Genomic DNA, 24,935 nt, shown 5'->3' with positions numbered 1-24,935 from the left:
ACAGTCATGAAGCCTTTCTTTCAATCTCTTAAATGCTCTTGCATCAGGGAATTTTATTATGTAATGGGAAAATATGAAATATGAAAACCAAATCAGCCTGTCTGCTGCCTCCTTTTTTTGATCTAGGCCAGGGCTATCTTAACAGGCCTGACATTTAGGTCACCTGCCTGTAACTCAAATTTGACCTCGTGGTCTTATTTCTTTCCACTTTTGCTGCAGTACAGCAAGGGAAAAAAATATGTAATTTTTTGTTTTTCCTTATTCACTTTTTCTTTTAATGGTGTCTGGTAGAAAGGTTTTTTTAAAATACATTGTGATCATTCTATTTCTTAAATCATGACCAATTGGTTTTAAAATCCTGGTTCTTTGCCTTCTAGGGTAAACCTGTATGTTCCTGTATTTTTGCCTCATGTAATTTCTCTGGGACAAAAAATATAATAAGTTTTCATGGGTTGTATAGTTAGAGAGACCTATTCAGAGAGTTGCTATGCAGTTTGGCAAACTGCTTATCTCAGTGGGCCTCAGTTTCCTAAACTGTCAAAAGGAGAGATCATAACACCTTCTTCATAGCTCTCTAAAAAGAGAAGTGAGATGACGGAAAAACATAGTCAGTAGTGTGCTTAACGTATCGCATATTAGCTATGTGACAGGAAGCAGGTTAAATAACAATCAGAAGAGAAATTGGCTAAAAGTTCAAACCATAACTTCAAAAGTAATGAGAGAAACAAAGGATGACAAATACCATATTTGGTTTCATTTTACTTTTACAAGGAAGCTTCTCTGTGATAATTTATATATATATGGCAATTTGAGAGCAGAATTATCTTTAGAAGTAGAAAGAACTCTAAATATGAACACTATAGAAATATTTTTGATAAGAAAATATAATCCATGAAGATACAATTGATCAATATAGGATAATTTTAAACACAAATGTTAAAAAATGTATCATGTTCTTACAATTATTATCATTTTCAAGATCAGTCATATGTTTCCACATAGAAGCTACCTATATTATCCAGTACCAAATTTTCATGATCATGCAAAAAAAAAAAAAAAAAAAAAAGGCAGTAAGTGACATTTCCAAAGAGCAAAATATTATAAATGAAACCGTCATACCCACCAACATTGAAACAAGGCTAAAGGCTCTGCTGCCTTTTTTTGTTTAAGTAAAAACGGCTGCATATTTCAGCAGGCTACACAACCCCCAGAGGATGGCAGGAAAGACGTGATGGGAAAAACTAAAATGGGATTTTGAACAAAATGAGAGAATTTAGAGCCAAATAAAGAACCCTAGACCAAGCCAGAGCCTTGTTTCCATATACATATGTGTGTGTATATATATATATATATGTCTTCCCCACCTCCCCCAGACCAGGGATTGAATCCTAGCTGCAGCTGCGACCTGTAGTTGTGGCGACACAATGCCAGATCTTTTAACCTACTCTGCTGGGCCAGGGATCGAACCCACACCTCCACAGCAACCCAAGCTTCTGCAGTCAGATTCTTAACCCATTGCACCACAGGGGAAACCCCTACATTTTCTTTTTAGTAATATTAATTTAATATTATTTTCCACCATGGTCTATCCCAGAAGATTGGATATAGTTCCCTGGCTATACAGTAGGACCTTATTGTCTATCCATTACACATGTAATAATTTATTGCAATGATTTTTAAAGGCACCTTTACGAGATTCTGAGGTTCTGCCAGACAAGGGAATCACTGGACAAAGGACAAATTATGTCCTCCTGCCATTACCAATCAACTCTATGATGTGGCTCCCCTGGCACACAGCAGCACTGCTTAATTCTAGATATGTTTTGATTAGACACAGATGCATTTAATTAGCAGTTTGTATCATCAATTAGAACATGAACCCAAAAAGTCACCTTCCTGCTTAGATATGCTTTGAACACAGATTTTAGTATGTGATGATTCCTGAAGAATAAAAAGAGAGGGGATTCTACTGAAATCATTAAAATCTGAAAATATCTCACCTGAGGATGTAATCCAGAAAGCAAGAACTCTTGAGTAAGCTAATAGTTATAGTCCTACACTTAGCTTTAGTCAGAGATTCTGGGTACCATAGAATAAGGGGAAATGGTGATGATAATAATGGAAAAGCTACATTTCATTTTTATGTCATTTTCCCCAAAGTATTTTCAAAAGCCACCCCTAGCCAATTTTACATGGAGGAAAGACTTATGTAAAAGGAGGTTGTACTGTTGCAGATTCCTGAAATCTTCCATTTGGTCAAAATTTGTTCATTTAATTCTCTGATTTCAGGAGGGAAAACAACAGCTACTACTGTGACTACTACTGAAATATTACTCCAGTACTTATTTATCCAATTAAAATATATCCTATCCATCAACCCACTATTTGATTTTACAGTGGAGGAATATGAGCCTCAAGGCATTGGGAAGCAGAATTACTTGAACATAGGTTAATATGACACCAAGGCCATAAATGGCACCACGCACCAAATTGAGACTATAGAGACCCAAGTTTAAATGACTTCCCCAAAGAATTACTCTGTTTCACTTCACCTTCCCAAACTGGATTCTACTTTCCAAAGAGATATTTCACCTTTCCACACCCACGTTCAAAACACCCATTTACTCCACACTTTAAACTTGCAAGTCCTATACATTCTCTGTGCCTCATTTTTTTTTCTTTTCAAAGGGACCTGCTAAAAAAACCCCTTGCATGTTTGCAGAGATTCCCACTCCTATCACATCACAGGCATCACTAATTGATCATGTGAGCTGGACGCAGTCAAAGGTCTCTTCATCAAAGCAACTCAGATAATCACATCTCATCAATCTGAGTTGGTATGCAGGATGTAACCTATTTTCTACTCAGAGTTTACATATGTCCTAAAGTTACTCCTGATTTTTTTATCTAAAATCCAATGAAAGTTATATAACTCTGTGAATCAGTTTATATTTAAATGTGGGTTTATGATAATGCAATATGGACACAATGATGAGTCCAAGGGATGTTGACTACATCAATATGTGAAACATTCCAAGAATAATGAAGGATCAAAAGATTGCCTTGACTTCCGGAGGGCAAGGAGCATTCATTACTAAGTATGTGTGTGTGTGTATATATGATATATTTATATGTAAATATTTATAAAATATAATATTGTATTTATTTTGTATTTATAAATACAATATTATATAAATTTATATTTGTAATAATTAAAATGTACATAAAACTTCTTAGAACTTCTCTAAGAGACAGAACATAGCTAGATTGTAGGGTCATTTATAAATCTGGGAAATTTGCAAAAATCACCACAAACTGAATTCTCAATACACTTAAGTAAAAATCTATACAGTGTCTGATGTAAAAGTGAATCTCTAGTCTGGCTGCCAAAGACGCTTTACCTGAACCATGGGATCATATAGCTTAAAGAATTCCAGGAGTTCCCGTTGTGGCTCAGTAGTTAACGAATCCGACTAGGAACCATGAGGTTGCGGGTTCAATCCCTGGCCTTGCTCAGTGGGTTAAGGATCTGGCAGAGAGACGCGACTTGGATCCTGCATTGCTGTGGCTCTGGCGTAGGCTGGCGGCTATAGCTCTGATTAGATCCCTAGCCTGGGAGAACTTCCATATGCTGCAGGAGCAGCCCTAGAAAAGACAAAAAGACAAAAAAAAAAAAAAAAAAAAGAATTCCAAAGCTTCTCAGAAAGTGGTTCCTTTTTTTCAACCTAAAAAATTTAGAATGCATTGCAAACTAAACTACATCTAGCAGGAGCATTTTACTCAATGCGGATAAGAACTGACAGGAAATGAACAAGGCTTTGACAAGGAAAGCTGAGTAAAGATTTAGCATAGACACTACAAGGGGAAATAAAAAGATGACCCAAACAATGTAGATAGAAACCTGGAAAACAAAGCAAAAAAACCCTCAGTGACAAGATATACTAATTCTACAGCATTTGTGAGACAATTAGAGAAACCATTCTCAAACCAGGTAGATAGTGATGGAAAACCAGTCAGCATGATTGATTCTGGTCTGGGCAAAGAAATCAATAGGAAAATCAAAGCAAAACCTACTAAGTCAGTGTAAGCTGGTAAGATTTGATCTCCTGAGATGACCTCTTTGGTGGTCACCATAACCAATAACCTACCTTCAAGCTTCCACTCACGTGTCATATTTCCCCCTTACGCAAAACACACACAGACATCCATACTCACCCAAGCACATACACATGCTCAATGGCTCAGAAACATAAGGCTTGCAATTACCATTGCGGGGTACCTTTCTCATGGTTGTGGAGTGAATCTAAGACTTTGTTGAAGTATCCATTCAATTCATGGAGATGATGAACTTGGGCTCTGAGCAGAGTATCTGGCATACATTAGGTAAATATTAACTATCGCCCTCATGTTAAAAGGGCTAGTGACTCTATATATGCTAAGCCAATTACAATCCTTACTAGAGTATTGATTACGGTAAAGTGGGCTAAAGTTGTGATGTAAATCTAACACTACTAGTGAGGATGCCATTGCCATTAAAATCCAGAGAAACCTGGCTGTGGAGCCTCTGTTTTATCTATTGAGTGGAACTGCATTCCGATAAGGTATCTAAGCACTATTTGAATACTAAGAGGGTTAAAAACATGTCCCACCCCCGCGGAGAACTTAAAAAGAAAATAACAAACAACAGCAAACTAACCTAATCCAGAACCAGGCATTCTTTTCGATTCTATTAGCCTCACTCAGAAACAAGCTATAGGATTGATGGAGAAGTTTATTTCTCCGCGAAAAATTAATGTTGTATATGCTGAAGCTTCCTGCCCTAATAATTCTGTCAGGTGTAACATTTCAGCTTGAGCCTCCAGAAATTGTGCTAACTTCAAGATTAGCCCCCTTCATTTACCCACTTATCTGACCTCTGGGAGTTTGTAATGACTCAGACTGGCATTCACTTATCATATCAATTCACAGGTTGATACAAAACTGTATTTCATTTGCCAATGGATAATTCATATTGTACCTGGCAGCCAGATATTAATCTTATTAAAAGGATGATTCTATCAAGTCTTTTTCTGGCTTAGAAATGACCAAGGCTTCCTTGTAGCTGCTAGAGTGAGAGCCCTACAGCCCAGCCCACATTTATAACTTCCCATAGGAGAGCTCTACCCTCTAATCCAAATTTTTCTCATCACAAATTCTTTGCAGGAACCCACTGTCTTGGCAAGTCTGATCTGCACGTGACCCTTGTTGTTCCGCCACTCTGTCATTCCCCCATGGAACAGACCACAGGCTCTGGCTCATCTCTGAATTCCAACAATACTGATTATAGCAATCACTTTGTTTCTTATAATCTAGTACATTAGTCTATACTGGGAGAATGTTTTGTCTCCACAACAAAATTGCAAGCTCCCGGGAGACAAAGGCTATTTCTGGTAACACATGTCTTCAGTGTTGAACAATGGTTTATATCTCAGCTCTGGATGAATTCATCCATTCATCAGGCAAGTAGTATTAAACACCTATCATATACAAGAGTAAACAAGAGAGATATCATTGCGGATCTTATAGAACTTATATTTAATAAGATTGAGACAATAACTTTATCAGTGCTTTCAATAAAGTAAGATAAATGGAATGACGGGGAAAAGTTCATGTTTCAGAGGGGCAAGTGGCAATAGTGGAAAAAGGGGGTGAGTCAGGAAGGGCTTTTTACAATAGGTGCCATTGACTCATTGAGTGAATAATTGGATCAGAGAGAGAAGGAAAGAAGGAAGGGAGGAGAGGAATGAGGCTGGCATTAAAAACTTGTAATTACATGTTCCCCTTGCTTTGGTTACATAGACATAAATGGACAAATGCAGAGATAGATACACCATACATGTCACAGACTGTCTACCACCATTCCTACTAGGAGAAGAGTAAGAGCAAGTCTATAGCTAACTATTTTCAGCAGAGTCCGCCACAACAATTCCATTACACACTTGAGTTAGTGGAAATCTAAGCTCAATGATTCAATTACTTTCCTGACTCAATTAACAACTGTTTTGAGATATACAGACCCTTCGCAAGTATCCTTTCTTATAATATCAATGCAAATGCCCTTGATCCACATGTCAAGATGCATCATAGCATGTAATCAACTTTTCATATTTATTTATTTATCCCTTCGAGAGAGTTCAAGGAAGTCCATTTTGAAGCTCAAATAAAGTTCAGTTTTAAATTCCAATTCTAGGGTGAGATTTATGCCAGCTCTTATTAGGCATCTGCACCCATCCATGTCCAGAGGCCTTTTTGGTTTCTGAAATATGGAATAATTCTCCATGTATTTACATCCTTTCAGCCTGCTTATTCAGCAAGCTTTCTAAACAGATGCTGGTTTGTGCCAGGGAGGTAAAGGGAGTTAAAGAGGACCTCAGAATCAGGGCACAAGGTCAGAAATGGACCCTCTCATAAACTGACAATTACAAAAATACAAACCATGGAGAAAATTACTAACTCAGAAACATCCCCAGAAGGAGGTGAGGGAGAGTACTCTGGAGAGACATGAGATAATCATTCAGACAGTTGAAAGGCAAGTACAATGGGGACAGGGCATTAAAAATTGAGGCCAAAGGGTTACTCTTGTTTTGGCTGATGGGGAAGGAGGGTTTTGACTACAGAGAGCCATTTCAGGAATAAAGTTTTCACTGTGATTGAAGGGAGTCATCAGGTTTTGAGCTGGGCAGTGATTTGATACACTTTTATTTTTAAAGGATTCCCTTTTTCTTCCTTAATTTAGCTTGAAGGAGTGATTAGATTTACCAGAAAGACCAGACAAGGGAATACTTGATTTCGTGGTGAGAAATGACTGGATATTTTACAAGGATATTAAGTTTCTAGAGTTTAACGCTACACTATCCCTTCATATTATTGTAGGTTTTATTAGCTTGTTTCCTATTTCTCAGGAGTATGCCATTGTATGAAGATAACCATCTATTTTTTTTTAAACTATTCACCTATTGATGGATAGTTGTTTCCGGTTTTGTGGTATTAAAAACAAAATTACATTGAACATTAAAAAAAAAAGAGAGAGCCAAACTCTATCTGATGTTTTTAAAATTTGTTATTAATTTTCCTTCCAAATAGCTTCCCTTGTGGGAAATTTCCTTGCAGAAAGCACAAAGGAAATGCAGAATATGAAAAGTAGCCTCAGATGTCCTGCTGGATGACCCAGGGATGTTCTCTGGTTTAACCCTCATGGGAACCCTGTGAAGTAGGTGCTATTTTCCTAGAAGTGAGAAAGCAGACTTGGAGAGAGTAATTGGCCTGTGGCCATGCAGCTTGAAATGCAGTGATGAAATTGGAACTCAGGACCAGGACTAACTGACTTCTGGACCTTTATCTTTGCATGCTGGCTCCAAATTCCCTGCTTGACAATTAAAATACTTCATATAACTTTTAAAAACAGAAATTTTAGTTTTGCAAATACTCTTGCAATTTTGATAAGCAATTTTGACAACCATAGGATGCTCGGCTGACCAGTTGAAGTTTGAATGCCAGATCTGTACTCCTGAGGTCATCATGTTATACGCTTCCCTTCAGGGAGATTAACCCCAAAAGCCTCTGGACATGACTCACTGTAATGCCCCTTGCCCACCTTGAACAGCCTGGACTTCTCACTTCCTGCTAGAGGAGGAATGTCGCCCATTTCTCACCCCGCCACCATGTAACCTGTTCCCCATGCAAATAAGGTATCCTGCCCAAGACCAATCAGAAAATCAAATTGGGTCTCCACTCAGGTCACATTGTGGGGTATAAAGACTATTGCAGAGTGTGTCAGGCCCTATTTTTTAAACCTCTCTCTCCCTCTCTGAAAATGTACTTTCACCTTAATAAATTTGAAAAACGCCCACCATTCCACTGCTTTGCTACGGTGAGACAGGGACCGAGGAAATTACGATGGTATCAATCATACTTTTTCTTGGTTCTTCCACCAAACTATAGCCATTCCTGAAAAATGTCTGCCCTCAGCAGAAGCCAGCTGAACAAACCCTTGTGCAATAAGGTGGGTAGGCGATGGAGGGAGGGACGGCAGGAGGTGGGAGAATAAGAGAGAGAAAGAGGGAGAGAGGGAGAGAGGGAGAGAAAACGTCTTGATTCCACCCATACAAAAGTGTAGCCACACCCACACACAGTTGATCCCATCCCAAGGGCACACAAGACAGAAAGCACACTCCAGGCAGGCAGCCTGGATGTGTCAGCCTCAGCCTTGAACCTGCAAGTGGCAGTGGGACTTGCTTACTAATACCAGTCTCATCTTCTTCAGGGCTTGGCTGACAAGTAACCTATTTCAAAACATCCATCTACAAAGTTCTTGCTTCTCTCCTAATCATCTCTCATTCTTTCTCTGATTTGCCTGCTATTTTTTAAAACTATATTTTTTTCCCTTGAAAAAAAGAAACGCATCACGCTTACTGGGTACAGCAATAAAAGTAAACAAATCTTTCCCCTCTCCCTCAAAAGAAATGAAGCCTTTTACTTTTATCTTCCCAAGCAGAGGAGAATACAGTCTCTCCCCTGCCCCGCCAGCAGTGGGAGTGGATGATTTCTATTCAACAACCCCACCCATGCCCTGGGAGGCTGACTGCTTAAAGGGTTAGGTGAGGTCAGCAGAGTTCACAGAAGCAGAGATGTGAGGGTGACCCAAACAACCCTCACAGACCGTCAGATGTCCACTTTGCTCAGTAGCTGCCTTAAGGATTCACAACCAGGAAGAGAACAAAATCGGTTCTGGGGGGAAGGAATGATTTTAGGATAGGTGTTTGTCGCTTTAGAGACGTGGAGGAGAAGGGGAATCAGATTGAGGATGAAATACCGGAGAGGTTAGGAAGGGTGGAAAGAAAGGAAGAATTTACCAAGCAGCAAATGCAATGTCAAGGGGCCCTCACTGCAAACAACTGGAATCATCCCTTGCAGGCAGTTCCCTAGGCTGTTGGATGAGGATGGTAATGAAGCCAAATTAGCATAGAATATTGGCAAAGGGCTGGAGTGTCAGAATTGCCAAGCCCTTTGTTCAAATCCCACTCCCTACACTTGAGCTGTGTGATTTGGGGGCAAGATGTTTAACACCTCTGGCTCTCGTTTTCCCAGACAACATCTAATAGAGCTCGGTAATCATAGACTGGTTGGGCTCATTAAGGAAAACAACATGTGGGAAATGCTTGTTCAACACAGGACAGAGACAGTCCTGTCTAAGGAGACCTGGCTGATGACAACACGGGACTCTGCAGTAGACCAGCCAGAGGGAGGCTGTACCCCTCAAAAAAGGCAGTGTTTTGAAAAGAGTAAATGATGAACAACTGTGTTTCCATTGACATATCAGCCCCAAATGTATCCCCTAACCTTGAGACAATTACTCAATCATGAAGAAAGGATGTCAGTTGGAGGCAAAACCAGGCGGGCAGAGGACTTCAAAGTTATAATTCTGCCTTGGTGCCCAGCAAATTATACTACCTTGGGCAGGTCCCATAACTGAGGCAGCATATTAACTCAGGTAGTCATTGCAGGAGCAAGGGCTTCCCTCTGTTCTTTGATATGGCCATTGATTAACATTTGTGGCTTAAGGGCTCCAGGGAGTAACATCCCCACAGGCCTTGTTTACTATAGGGAGGGTACCTACGCCCAGATGGTTATTAATCCCTAATCCCCTGTGACTCAGTTTACTTTATGGGACGAAAAGGACAAGGAAACTATGAGACTTATAGGACATTTCCACCTCTAGGACCCTACTGGACAAGGACTGATATAGATAACTAAGCAAGGCCAATGGGAGAAAAATCACATCTCTCTGGACCCCACATTGGTCCCCCCCCCATCTTTAAGGGAAAAAAAACCCTATAGGACAATAGAGAAGGGGGCGCTCTTCTCCCCCCTCCCAGTAACCCTGGGAGCTATTTGCTTTCCTTTAATAAAAACTTTGCTTGCTTGCTGCCTGTGTGTTCACAGAGTTCATTCTTGGACCGCCATGAACAAGAACCCGGATTCCGGTATTATCTTTCCAGCATCATAACCTTCGTGGACTTCATTTCTCTTTGTGTAAAACAAATGAGTTGGGCGAGGCTAAACGCAGAGGCTCCAAATTCTAAAACTCTTTATGGGCTTCATTTCCCCACAAGAGGAAGGGCCATCTCTAAGTATGACAGCATTTGACAAACGTCTCCAGTTCCTGTATGATGGTCGGTAGGTTATCAACTCCAATTATGGGACCAGAGAGGAGCAATCTGCAACCAGCCTGCAGGGATCTGCGCCTGAAGGGAGGGGACAAAGCGATTAAGGGTAATGATCAAAGCCTGACCCTTTAATGGGGAAGCTCTTAAGCAAATTCCCCGCTTTTCTCTGGGATCATTTCCCCTGGCCTAGCAGCCTGCAGGGCAGGACACCAGAGAGGGCTCAGTTGCAGCTCCTCCCAGAGAAGACGGATCAGGTCTGGAAGGATTTGCATTTATAATATTAATTATGAAATTGTCTATTTACTTTTTTGTCCTTCTTTGCAAATCATTCTAAAAATAATACCATTTAAACACTGATTCACTTGCTGTGCCCCAGCGAGTTCCCCAGGGAAATCCTAGCCATTGTAATATTTGAAAATGTGCCTCTAAATTAGCAAGCCTTGCACAAACCCTACTGGCAAATTCAATCATCCTTCTACCACTGGGTATTGTTATTTGTACCCTTAAAGAACTGGAGTTCACTTGCTTTCATTCCCATTTAGCCTGAAATGGTATGAATATGCTTTGAGTTTAGTGGCAGAGACTCTGTTAATATCAATATACACTAACGAACCACACCAGATAATAAAAACAAAAGCTCCAAACAATATCTGTAAAGCCTTTTCAGAGCAGCATAAATGCTCCAGTAATATTTTCCTTTCCACTTACCATCAAGGCTCTTTTTAACACCAAGGTACAGGCTGGGTGGTCTTTATGATTCCTTGTTCCATTCAGGTGCAAAAAAGTTGGGGGGGGGTATTAATAGATTTAATTAGCTCCATAATTTCTAGGCTTCCCTAATCAAATGAGGTAGTTTGTTATGAAATGTTCAAGTTAGTAATTTTTTATTAGAGGCACCACCAAATGTTTCGACCTAATGTCGAAAACAACTACAAAGAAATGAAATTTTAAATCTCTGGATTCTACAAATAGAAAATGAGAATAATTTGGGCTCCTGGAGGAAAGCCATATAGAAGCCTCAATGGAAAAAGGACTCTTATGAAACAGCAGCTCATTTGGGAATGAGAATGCTGCTTCTAGATATGAGACCAAAGTCCCACGACTGAAACTGGGGGCAGTTCATCTAAACTGTGCAAAGGTGTTGAATGGATGTCATTTATCTAAATGGGTAAAATTCCCCATGAAAACTCCCATTTTTGATCTTTGTAGCTAAAAGGAAGCCACTGGAAATTTCAGATGTGCACATATTTTAATATATATTTTGTTTGTCTGTTTTTGCCTTTTTAGGGCTGCATTGGTGGCAACTGGAAGTTTTCAGGCTACATCGCAACCATAGCAACGTTGGATCTGAGCCGCATCTGCACAGCAGCAACACCAGATCCCCCACCCACTAAGTGAGGCCACAGATGGAACCCATAGCCTTGTGGATACTAGTCATATTTGTTTCCGATGCGTCACAACAGGAACTCCCTAAGAGTGATGCTTTTAAATCACATATTCTGCACGGGATTTCCAGCTATAACTGTGTGTTTAACCAAGACCACCTTAACCTTTCCTCAGCTTGACTAAACTTTACACAGGTTTTTCCTGATTCTGGGACGCTCAAGGACCCTTCTCTTACAGCATTTACTTTAGAAAGCTTATAATTATAAACTTCTCTCTGCCTCTTGGACATGTCAATAATTTTTTTAAAGCCTCTTGCTAGTTTTACTACCTAGGAATGTCTTTCTCAAGGTCTAGGAACTATCTCTTTGAAAGGTAATCAAAAATGGAGATAGTACCCCCATCTCCCAAGTTCAATGGAAGAATAGAAACCTAACTCTTGGCAGGCACATTGTTCCACGTTGCAATCTACCTCCAGTCATAAAGTTATGAGAACTTTGTTTTTCCTTTGGATAAAGCCAATTAGCAAACACAGATGGTCTATGACCACAGTCTCCCCCAAAACTTTTTCATTAGTTCACATTGGCCCTTAAAAAAAATCCCTCTTCTTCTTTAGTGGAGTTGAGTTTAGACTTTATTGTGGCCTCTGTCCCTTATTGCAATAGCCTTAAATAAAGTCTTCCTTGCCTATTTAACTTTTCCCAGTGCAATTTTTGCTTTGACATCTTCATCCTGCTTATGCTTCAAGCTTTCTGATGATGAGCAAGGGTCCCAATACCTCCCTGGGTAGCCATTTCTTCTTTGACCATTCTTGACCTTAGACAATTCTCCCTTATTTTAGTCATTATTACATTATAAATTTTACCCACCAACTCTTGGTTTTGCCCTCAGAGTCCCTGTGGAATAAGCCTAATATTTTACACACCCTTTAAAGATCCAAAGAAAATGTCTATTTTCCAGGTCCAGCCTTCCTGGGACCTTCACAGACAGCTCTGAGCCTTAGGGCTTGAGTTTGGCTTTGGCAAAGGACTTCCCTAAGGGGATGTCTGAGGATATGATGCCTCCAGGTGCAGTAGAGAGAACAGGAAGGTTTTTTTCTTTTAACTTCAGAAAAATAAAAGAGTTATGTTGCAATAATTCAGGCTACAACCCATAGATCAAGAGTCATCGGAATGAATTCAGCTTTTAGTAATGCTTTCTTAACCCCTTAAATAAAAGCAACCTCGTCGAGGTTTGAGTAGCCCAGCGTAAGGATACCAACCCTTCTTGATACTTCAGTCACTTGAAAGCATCAAAGAAAGATACTATACATTCAATTTGGAGGGAGAGAAAAGTAATAGCTGATAAACTCTTTCCTAGACTACAGTCAAAACCATGAAAAATCTGTACAGGTCATAAAATCTGTTGTCTTTTATTCTATTTCTTCCCTGCAGCCTTTGTCACACATACTCATATATTTACCCTCCCTGCTTAACTATTGGAAGTCTCCGCACTTAAAGGTCGAGGCATTTTACCTGTCCTGGATGATTTCCTACATTCTCACTTCTATCAAAACTTATTCACCTAATGCCCTTTTCTGTCAGGCACGATTTAAAATTAAGAGGCAACCAATCGAAGAGGTAGCTGATCAGGTGTCATTATTTGATTTAGCAGGTTCTCCGTCCAAGAAAATATTCTAAGTTACAAGTGTGTGAATAGTTGACTCTGAGGGTCACACTAACGGAGGGATGGAAACTGTAGGATCATCACGTGGCTTTTCTTTTCTGAAAGATTTCACGTTCACAATTCCTACCGCTCCTCTCACAATCCCCTTCTGTTCAAAAGTAACCTTTTTATTTTCATAATTTATAGAGTATATTTTGTCTCTCTTAGGGAATATGCTTTCAGATTAATTTTATTGTAAGGATGGTAGTTCCTCTTAGGCTTAGAATTCCTCAAGGGCAACGCTATTTATCTTCAGGTGCCTATCATAACCCACACAGACCTGCCACATAGTGTATCCCAAGAAACACAGTTAAAAGTATAAAAACTGAGAAAAGTAATTAAGGAAATCATCCCAGCAGTCATGTAAGATAGAGAAAGGAGTTATCATTTATTACCACTTTTTGTAGTAAATGTTCTATGCGGGAGAGCATCCTTCCTGAGGAGTGAACGTAGGATCTATTATGATGACTTTGGATAGGCAGTTACATCTAGGTTCCAGCATCCATGTCTGCTGGAGATATGTGTCAATTCTGGTTATTTAAAGCAACAGATTAGAGGAAGCCTAAATCATGCTAGTGTTAAATTTTAGCAAGTGTGTGCACATGTATAGTTATGTGGGTGGGAAAGGACCAAACTCTCATGTCACTAACGCTGATTCTGTTCTAAATACACAGTGCCCATATAATCATTATGTTTGGCTCTAGAAAGTATGAATTTTCCATATAGGCAACTGATAAGAGATATACATTTGGGGTAAAGGGGACACTGCCCACACTAATGAACAAACAAACAAACTCCAGACAGACCCTTCCCTTGCAAGAATCATTGGTAGCAGCCTCTATATTAGACAACTCAGTCTCTCAGGTCCCAAATCTTTTTAGCTCCAGAAAGAAAGCCAGTATTCATGAATTCATTACCTAAACTTTGATCAACCTTAGTTTATTTTACAAAATTGTTGGTGTGGCTGAAATGGCTTCTCATTTTCGCTTTGATATTCTTGCCAATGGATTGATTTGGAGGTAGAAATGAGAAGTTTGAATAAGGGAACATAAACAGAGAATTGCTTTCTAGACTGTGTGAAATTGACAATCTGGTACAATGGTACATAAAGCCAGGCACATTTCCAGGATAGGAGAGTCAAGGAAATTGTGAGAGCAACTTTTCTGATGTTTAAAACATCATGGATTTCCTAAAAAAGAACTTTAATAAATCTCTTAGTCATACTAGATACCAATAAGGCCTGACTTTATCAGCTAAGTTCATCCAAGCTCCTACCTAAGATGACCAGGGTTTATCCAAGCTCTTGGCCATCTTAGGTGATTCATGATGCATGGAATACTTCTACGTCCTTGATTCACACTCAAATGAGGAGCTAGAAACACAGGGGGAAAAAAGAAGACTTAAACTTAAACTTTAAAAAGCATTCATCCAGCCCCATAGTACTCCCTACATGTGGCAGTGAGAGGTCCCAAGCTTCCTTGGAGCCTTCCCAATGAAGCACACGGACCTTGCAGAGAAGCCCAGCCCACTGCTACCTGGCCCTCCATATCTGACAAGCTAATGGACCCTGGGGAAACCTTTCCTACAGTTCACCATCGATCCATGTTCTGTCCTCAGAATCTTCCTAGAACATGTCTAATGTCTCTGATTTATTGTGTTAAAATAACTTTTCAGGAAAAAAGTAAAATCATGACTCTCGTGCACATATAAAAATGTACACATTTTCAAGAACTAATTTTGTTTAAATGATCTGAGGGAAAAGATTTATACCAGTTCTAAGTCAAAGTCAAAATACTGCAAAATGCTGTGGAGTAAAGGAATGTGGAGCTAAATTGCAAATGAAGACAAACCGATTTTTCCACTGGGAGAAGGAAGTCAATCCCGCTGGACAAGACAGAACTTGCATATCCATCAGCTCCTTACAATTTAAACAGGGGCAAAATAGCTCACAACAATGAACAGGACAAGAATCAAACAGCCAGGATGGATGTGTTACAGATCCTGAATAGTTTTCCACTGAAGTACTATTTTTTAAATATGAAGTAGTCCTAATACTTTTTATGCAATTTTAAACTGCAAAAAGTGCCCTGAAAACTGAAAGCTATTTTTTCATACGTTTGGAATTTATATGTGCCTCTTGGTATGAATACTCATTTATTTTACTGCAGAAATATTAATGTTTTTATTGCAAGCGTTTTCCTGGATTTTTCTGGAGATGTTACATAATATATACTATATTCACATATTAGCTTTTTAAAATCATAAATCTTCTAAATCCTTAAACTAGTTTAGACTTCTATTGGTAGTGTGCTGGAGTTAGCATATGCTTTAGCCAACTGTATGAATTTCTTCCCAACTTTATGTTCAGTGACTTCAATTTGGTAGCTTGAAATCAGCCAAGGCTGGAGTATTTATTCAAGAAAATAGACACATGCTACAAATTAGGGATTTCGTGTGTGCATGCATGCACACACATATACATTTTCTAAGAGCCTGTTGTTAAACATTAACCAGCACACCACTGCCCCCAAGGGTTTTATTAGAGGATTATGAACCTGTAGTCCAACAACTTGCACAGGACATGTGGCAATGAAATAAGCTACACTCCCTGTCCTTAAGGGGTTCAGAGTCTAGTGAAGAGCTTGTGGTCTAGCAAATAAATTTACATATTTACATATTTATAAGGTTGTTCTAGGGTTTATGCTTCCCTCAAAGTAGCTATTTCACAATGGACTTGTGCCATCATAAAGTAGATTAAATCCAAGTCAACTCCATTGAAGAAATATGTAGGAGTGTGAGGTCACTAGATGCTTCAAGGGATGGACATAGCAGATTGTGTAAGAGATTTAATTGGGATGTAAAAACACAAGTATTTTACTAGCAATAACTCATGAAAAAGGCTAAAAGCTTCCTCTCGAATAATGATTTTTGGAGAGAAAAGATTACATAATCAAAACACAACTCATGAATTTTCTATTTACTCCACGCTGTGAACAGTAACATAGCCTTGTCTTTAATGGGATAGTTTTTCATATAACAAAGCATGTTTCCAAACACCCACTATGTGCCTGGAACTTTGCTAAGTATCAGAGTTTCAATGACTAAAAGTTTCATTGTGTCCCTAAGGAACTTTTATTCTAGCGGGAAAGGATAATATAAGCATATAAGTATGACAATCTACTGTGATGGCTGGTATAAGTGCTGAGGTGAACATAGAGAAAAGAAATTCTCTCTGTGAGAAAGAGCTAGGGAAAGCCTTTCAAAGGTGATACCCTGAAGGAAGAATAAGACTTTGTCAGAAAGAGGAAGTCATGCTCTTCAGAGTGAGCAATGTACACAAAGATCTACACACTTACATAAGATAGAATTATTTAGGAAAAGATATAAGGCAGGTTCAAGAATGGGGTGGGGCATTATGATTTCTGGATATCTTCAAGAGAGAAGACAGATGAACTTATTAAGCTATAGTATTTAAGGTTAATTTTGTATATAAAGATCTATGAAGCAGAAGAGAACAAGAAAAAAAAAAATCTCCTGGACATATGGGTACAAAGTTGAAAGTTTAATTAGCTTTCTGAGCTGATCTGAATTCTTTAGCAAGTAAGGACCTTGAAGAGAGGGAACATCCCATATTATTCATATTCTAACTTCTGGACTTAACTGAAGAATTTCACAGGGAAGACAACCAATAAGTAAGAAGGGAAGAGTTAACACAAAAGCAGAGAAATGGTCATTTCACTTTCTATGTTGCTTCGGTTGCTGGAGTATGCTCTCCATAAGCTTTAAAGTGCTGGAGTGATCTCTCCTCTTCGTCTGCTTGGCTCTGATCTCTCTCCTTGGTGAACTCATCTCCCACAAGTTTCCATCTCCTTCCTTGAAGTTTAGCTGCCTTGATCTCCTTCCTCTTCCTGCGCACAGCAGGGACAAGCCCCCTCAAAAAGTTTCCCCTGAGGGCATTGGTCTTGTCTTCTCCCTGCTGGAATGGCTTCCCTGATCACCTACTGGAAAACAGGGCTCTCCATCCTCCAACACGCTAGATTCTTACCGTACTTTATTCATCACAACCTGACATTACATGGCAGATCTGCTCATTTTTTCATCTTCCTCCATTCATACAGAAGCCCCCTCCTGGCTGACGCTGGGTGTTTTAGTTAAGATGAATGAAAGAATAAGTGGCCCTCCCAGGCAGCACTTTTGTGGGAAGTTTTATTGGATTTTTTTGAATGCTAATGCTTTACATTAACATACTTTAACAAAATAAAAACAGACAAAAAATCACTATAAATTAGAAAGAGACTTAAAAGGACATGAAAAGATGGTTTATAGGAAGTTAATACATCTAAAAAAATTAAGTACTAAGAGAAATCAACAAACTGCCAAGAGACAACGTAAGACGTAAATTTTAATCTGCTGGTTGCCACTATCCTTTCCTGCCTTAAAAATAGTTTTAGTTTGGGGCCTACACTGAGCCCCAAATACAGGGCTACATTTCCCAGAATATATTCTACCTAGGTATGACTGAGTTCTGTCTAAATGGGATATAAAGCAAAGTGTCCAAAATGACTCTTTAAAGAAGTAAATTCAGATAAGAGATGACCTCATAATATCCTTTCTCCATTTTTCCATTCTCCTTCCAGGAATGCAGTCATATGACTGGAGCTTTAGCAGCCACTGTGAACTATGTCTTGACCTTAGGCTGATAGCCTTGTGCTAGAATGCTGGAGCCTAGACAGAGAAGCAACCTAAATCCCTTATGATTCTGTATAGCCATCATACCAACTCGGCACTGTTTTCAGATTTTTTCGTGGAAGAGATTAACTCTTGTATGCTGATGCCATTATGCCTTTAAAAATATATATATATTTTTCATGGCTGCACCTGCAGCATATGGAAGTTTCCAGGCTAGGGGTCAAACTGGGGCTGCAGCTGCAGTCTATGTCACAGACACAGCAACACTGGATCCAAGCTGCATCTGTGACCTCTGCTGCAGTTTGCAACAATACTGGATCCTTAACCCGCTGAATGAGGCCAGGGATTAATTAAACCCATATCCTCACAGAGACAACATCAGGTCCTTAATCAGCTGAGCCACAATGGGAACACCACCATTGTTATTTTTAATTTTCTGTAATATGCATGAAGTTCATAATTCAGTGACTATCTTAAAATATACCTAAAGCCATTTCTATTAATTAGCCTGACAGTGCACTTTCCAGACTGGGTAATAAATGTGGAATCATGCTTACCCGACTCAGCAGTAAGTCTGAGTGATCTAAAGAAGTACTGTTGTAGCATCCCCATTCTTATTGTAATTGTTGATATATTCACCACCTGTTTAGGTAAGGACATTTGTCAATTTTCATGATTTCACTAAATCCTGCATAAATATTAATTAAGCACAATAGCTCTGAAAAACAAACTAAATGCTTGTTATTGTGGATGTAGGAGCAAAGCACTCAGGGTAATTACATGCTCAGATTGGAAACTTCTTGTAGTTTGTAAAAACACAATTTTTACATGGCCTAAGCAAGATAAACACAAGGAAAATAAAAGGACTGTAAGAGCATTTAAAATATCTGAAGCTACTAGGAAGCTCAATATTTGCAAATTACAAATGAATTGTTATATCTATTCCAGTATAAACAAAGCATTAGATTGGGGCTTTGCTCCTAGTGAAAAGGTAATAAAAATAGCCAAAACTGCAAACTATTACACACAGAATAGATAACAAGATCCTACTGTATACCACAGGGAACTATATTCAACATCTTGTGATAAGTCATAATGGGAAAGAATATGAAAAGAAATGTACTTATGCATATAACTGAATCACTTTGCTGTATAGAAGCAGTTAATACAGCATTGTAAACCAATTACACTTCAATAAAATAAATTAAAAAGAATAATAGCCAGTGCCATGATACATAGCCACTATGTGTGGCATTCTACTAAGGTCTTTAATGTATTAAAAGTAAATTACATGTAAGTTCCTTAAAAGTGATAACTAAACATCACAGCAGCCTTATGAGATGGGTGTTCTAATTATCCTTGTTTTTCAGATGAGAAAATGGAAGTGCAGAGATGCTACCTAATGTACTCAAGGTCCCATGTCCGGTAAACAATGGAATCAGGACTAGTGAGCTCAAATTTTATTTTATTTATTTAATTTTTCCCTTTTTCTAGCCACTCCTGAGACATAGGAAAGTTCCCAGGCTAGAGGTCAAATCGAAGTTGCAGCTGCAGGCCTTCACCACCGTCAAGGCAACCCTGGATCCAAGCTACATCTGCAAACTACATTGCATCTTGCAGCAATGCCTGATCCTTACCCCACTGATCCCACTGGCCAGGGACTGAACCAGCATCTTCACGGAGACGACATCAGGTTCTTAATCTGCTGTGCCACAATGGGAACTCCCGAGCTCGCATTTTAGAGTAGAGGTTGTTATTGGTGCTTCCTGGAGTTGTGCTGGCACAGCTGAATGGCTTTACTCAGGTGCCCTTGCTACCATTCGCCTAGTTAACATTAACTAATGAAGTAAACCTGCCACTGGGTGCCAAATGCTTGAACTGTCAACCTCCATGACTACTACAATTTATGCTATCCACATTTTTTCTACTATAGTTTCTATTCTTTTTTCTTTTTTTTGTGTGTTTTATTTTGCTATTTCTTGGGCCGCTCCTGCGGCATATGGAGGTTCCCAGGATAGGGGTCCAATCGGAGCTGTAGCCACCGGCCTACACCAGAGCCACAGCAACTCGGGATCCGAGCCGCGTCTGCAACCTACACCACAGCTCACGGCAACGCCGGATCGTTAACCCACTGGGCAAGGGCAGGGACTGAACCCGAAACTTCATGGTTCCTAGTCGGATTCGTTAACCACTACGCCACGACGGGAACTCCTATAGTTTCTATTCTAGTTTCTATTCTATGTCAACAGCCAGCATCTCAGTAATTTTTTTGAATGTTCTAACAATCCATCTCCAACTAAAATAAATTCTTCACAGTATCCCCATGATAAAAGCATTACCTCCACTTAGAGATGGGAGAGATGGAATTGAGAGAGCTGCCAAGAGTGACCATCATGGGAAAGTCAAAGCACAAAGTCAGGTCCCTGGTCAATTTCCAGCGTTTCTCGACCTATACCCTCTAAAACTTGCCTATATATTATGCACCTTTCTTACTAAGCATTTCACATCCACTATTTTATCATGTTTTACTTACATTTCCGAGAAGCCTAATACATTTCAGGATGGCAGGAATTATTTACAGCCCATGCATTGGATTCTTACAACATAGACCACAAAAAAAATAAAACGAAACAAACAAAGAGAAAGAAACAAAAACAAAAACACACTGAGCCAAAGTAAATTCAGCCCTTGGGGGTACCGCTGATTAGCTGCATTAACTGTTGTTCAGATGCTCCTGGAGCTACAAAGGTTGTTGAACAACTTCAGGAAAATTCATCGGATTGATTAGTCCAATTAACTCAGAAACTGACATATAAAAACAGACAGGAAACCCCGGCTAGATCCAAGAAATAAATAATAGATAAACCCCTGGCCTTGACTGCATGAGAGGCCCATGGAAATTGCCCTGTGGAGTAAAAATATTAAGTCAGTCTGGGAAAGGACCAAGCTTGGGACTAGCTAAAAAAAAAAAAAAAAAAAAAAATTCAGAACTGCTAGGAAGGCAAAAAGCCTTCGGAGGAGAGTTCAAAGGACAGGTACATACACTTAGGCAAGCCCAGAGGCCCAAGAACTAAGAGAAAATTTGCAGAGCACTCAGGAAAACTGAGAAGGAAAAGTTCTGTGAGTTGAAAAGTGCAGCCTTCTTTGTTCAAAGCTGGTAATGGAATTAATCTGTTTTGTGAACAAATGGATCAAATTAAAAAAAAATGGACAGGAAATTCCACTTATTAAAAGTTACTATTCTTATTAGAGCTAATAAATAAATTCAGCAAGGTAGGATAACACATTAATATATAGAAATCTGTTGTTGCATTTCTTTATACTAATAATGAAATGAAATATCAAGAAGAGAAAGTTAAAAAAAAAATCTGTTTAAAATTGAATCAGGAATTCCCTGGTGGTTCAGCAGGTTAAGGATCCAGCAATGCTTGTCACTGCCCTGGCACGGGTTGTATCCTTGGCCCAGGAACTTGTGCATGCCATGGCTGCAGCCAAAAACTAAATAAATTAATTAAATTATGTCAAAAAAAAAAGAAAAAACAATCTAGAAATAAATTTAATCAAGGAGGTGAAAGTTGTATATAACAAAAACTATAAAACATCAATAAAGGAAATGGAAGAAGATTCAGAGATGGAAAGATATCCCATACTCTTGGATTGGAAGAATTAATATTTTTAAAATGACCATACTACCCAAAGTAATCTATAGATTTAATGCAATTCCTATCAACCTACCCTTGACATTTTTCACAATACTGGAACAAAGAATCCCAAAATTTATATGGAAACACAAAAAGCCCAGAATTGCCAAAGCAATCCTAAGGAAAAATAGCAAAGCTGGAGTTATAACCCTTCCAGATTTTAGGCTATTCTATAAAGCTAAAGTAATCAAAACAGTGGCACTGGCACCAAGACAGACATATAGATTAATGGAACAGAATAGAGGGCCCAGAAATAAACCCACACACCTACAGTCTACTAATCTACAACAAAGGAGGTAAGAACATACCATGGAGAAAAGACAGTCTTTTCAACAAATGGTATAGAGGAAGCTGCACAGCTGCATGTAAGTCAATGAAATTAGAAAACTTCCTCATATAACACAAAAATAAACTCAAAATGGTTTAAAGACCTAAACATAAATACATGTATATTTAAATATAAGAAAATATAAGACATGACACCCAAATACTCTTAGAAGAGAATATAGGCAAAACATTCTCTAATATAAATCATAGCAATATTTTCTTAGATTAGTCTCCCAAGGCAAAACAAATAAAAGCAAAAAGAAACAAATGGGATCTAATAGACTTAAAAGCCTTTGTACAGAAAAAAAAAATAAAATAAAATAAACAGAATGAAAAGACAACCTTAAGACTCGGAAAAAATATTTGCAAACTATGCAACTAACAAGGAGTTAAGTTTCAAAATATTCAAACAGGCCATACGACTCAATATCAAAAAAAAAAAAAAAAAAAAAAAACCTCAAATGACCCAACAAAAAATGTGGGCAAAAGACCTTTCTCCAAAGAAGACATCCCCATGGCTAATGGGTACTTGGAAAGATGCTCAATATCACTAATTATTAGAGAAATGCAAATCAAAACCACAATGAGGTATCATCTCACACTAGTCAGAATGGCCATCTTCAAAATGTCAACAAATAATAAATGCTGGAGAGGGTATGGAGGAAAAGGAACATTCCTACACTGTTGGTGGGAATGTAAATTGTGCAGCCACTATGAAAAACGTTATGGAGGATCCTTAAAAAACTAAAAATAGGGCTACCATATGATCTGGCAATCCTACTCCTGGGTATATATCTAGAAAAAAAATAAAATAATTCAAAAAGATGCATGCACCCTAATGTTCATAGCATCACTTTTACAATAACCAAGATATGGAAACAACCCATGTGCCAATCAAAAGATGATTGGCTTAAAAAGATGTGGTATATATACACAATGGAATACTACTCAGATACTAAAAAAAAAATGAAATATTGTCATTTGCAGCTACATGGGTAGACCTAGAGAATATTATACTTAGTGAAGTCAGACAGAGAAAGACAAATGCTATATGGTATCAATTATATGTGGAATCTAAAAATAAGACAAATGAATCTTTATACAAAACAGAAATGGACTCACAGACAGAGAACATACTTGTAGTTACCAAAGGGGAGAGGGAGGGAGGGAGTGACAAATTAGGAGTATGGGATTAACAGATACAAACTATTATACATGAAATAGATTAGCAACAAGGATTTACTGTATACCACAGGGAATTATATTCAATATCTTGTAACAACCTATAAGGTATCAATTCTTGTGCATCTGAAACTGCAAGTATATTATAAATCAGCTATATTTCAATTTTTAAAAAGTTACTATTCAAACATTGATCCTTTGACTATATTATCTTGGGGTGCCATTTTCACCACCCACTACTTTGAGTAAAGTTTTTACCTAAGTGTGGAAACAGAGTCCTTACCTCCTGCCGGCTTCTCTTGCATTTCTTTTATTTTCTGCTTAATTATGCAACTGCTAATGCTACAGATTTCTCCTATGACTAGAACTTCAACTCTACTATGACTTTCATATTTGCTGTTAAAACTTACGTAATGAACACGAACCTGACCATTGCATTTTGTGGCGGAGGGTGGCTAGGTTATTCTTGTAGTCATCACAAGCCCCTGTGTTCTCAGGGTGAAAATGCCCACATGTTTGTTTTCCAAAGGGAGGCAGTCAGAAAGACCAAGACACCAACAGAACATTGATTTCCCTTATCCTCTCCCTGATTTTCCCTGTTTTTTGGTGGATCAAGCATTGGCCTCGGAAGTGCAAGGTGGCATCTTCCAGAGTTTTACTTTTTGTTCTGTTGGGTTTTTTTTTTTTTTTTTCCCCCAGGAAGAAGACAATGCTTTCGTGATACCAAGTGGATCCCTGGATTGGAAGACACCAGCTCTCTTCTAAAGGGAGACTTAGAAGTGGACGATGGCAGACAAGGGAGCGACACTGGAATTGGGAGAGAAAGAGCCAAGGGACTCCGAGAGATTAGAAGAACAAGGATAAAAAGTCTTTCTGTGAACATCCCAGTTACGAAACAAAAAGTGAAAGTGAAAACAAAACTGCACAATCAACATGCCTGTCAATGTTCAAAGGGACAGAGTGGATAACAAGTCCTCCAAGTGATGGGAGGACCTCAAGTTCTTTAGAGGCGGGAGGAGCATGAGGATGGACAAGATGCCAAAGTCAATCTTTTTAAAAACTCTGATTACAGGCAGACAGCAGCAATCACAGAGCATCTGAGGAAATCCGGGATCATTTTCAGTTCTGGGGAAGGAAGTCATTAGGAGGTTAATCAATTTTCCTGTTAGCTCATTAATAATGGTATCTGGTTGCACATAATCTGTAAATTATGGAAGATCAAAATTTCAAAGTGGTGTGGCTGGAAAGACCGAAGGAGCATAAGGTTTAGGAAATCTATTTTATTACACCACATGGAATTAATATACCAAATAATTTCTTCCATTTCCTACTTACATATGCAGAAACTTGGATAAAATGATTAATGATAGCTAGCATTTATGAAGGATTGCTCTGTTCTAAGCACTTTGCTATGTATTTATGTGGATTATCTCACGTGCAGCATATTTAATAATATGCATCCTCACTGTAATTATTTCTTTTAAAAAAGAGAAGTATGAATATCTTCAAATGCTTAATAAAATAATCCATGTATTATATCAAGTATCTAGATCAATTTCCTAAATAAATTTTCAGTGAATACTAAAAAAAAAAATTATGGCAAGGAAATTAAAGACTAGCAGGAGTAAGTGACTTTGTAAGAAATAGTGAATAAATTTAGTCAATAAAAAAAACCAGAGTTTAAAAATATTATTTTCCAGACATTGGTAAATTATAATTAGAAATAGAAAATATAATGGAAAGA

The 24,935-nt window shown here is 38.5% G+C and overlaps 1 protein-coding gene across 30 annotated transcripts in view; it reads right to left on the bottom strand.

Moving 5' to 3' along the window:
- Positions 1-24,935, bottom strand: part of LRRC4C (leucine rich repeat containing 4C) — a 1,222,625-nt gene that overhangs the window by 71,585 nt on the left and 1,126,105 nt on the right. For 13 of the 30 annotated variants that reach the window (XM_085011418.1, XM_085011406.1, XM_085011417.1 and 10 more), the window contains one exon: positions 18,539-18,623. The exons of the other annotated variants lie outside the window; for them this stretch is intronic. The gene's annotated coding sequence lies outside the window, so the exon portion shown is untranslated. The remainder of the gene's footprint in view (positions 1-18,538; positions 18,624-24,935) is intronic. 30 annotated transcript variants of the gene reach the window in all.

This window comes from Sus scrofa, chromosome 2 (assembly GCF_054392235.1).
Source record: "Sus scrofa isolate SSC_HxYL_T2T_F1_AM1 chromosome 2, Sscrofa_HxYL_maternal_Yorkshire_Landrace_v2.0, whole genome shotgun sequence".
NCBI lineage: Eukaryota > Metazoa > Chordata > Mammalia > Artiodactyla > Suidae > Sus > Sus scrofa.
The sequence above is the reverse complement of the archived record's forward strand: the minus strand, read 5'-3'. Positions and strand labels throughout refer to the sequence as shown.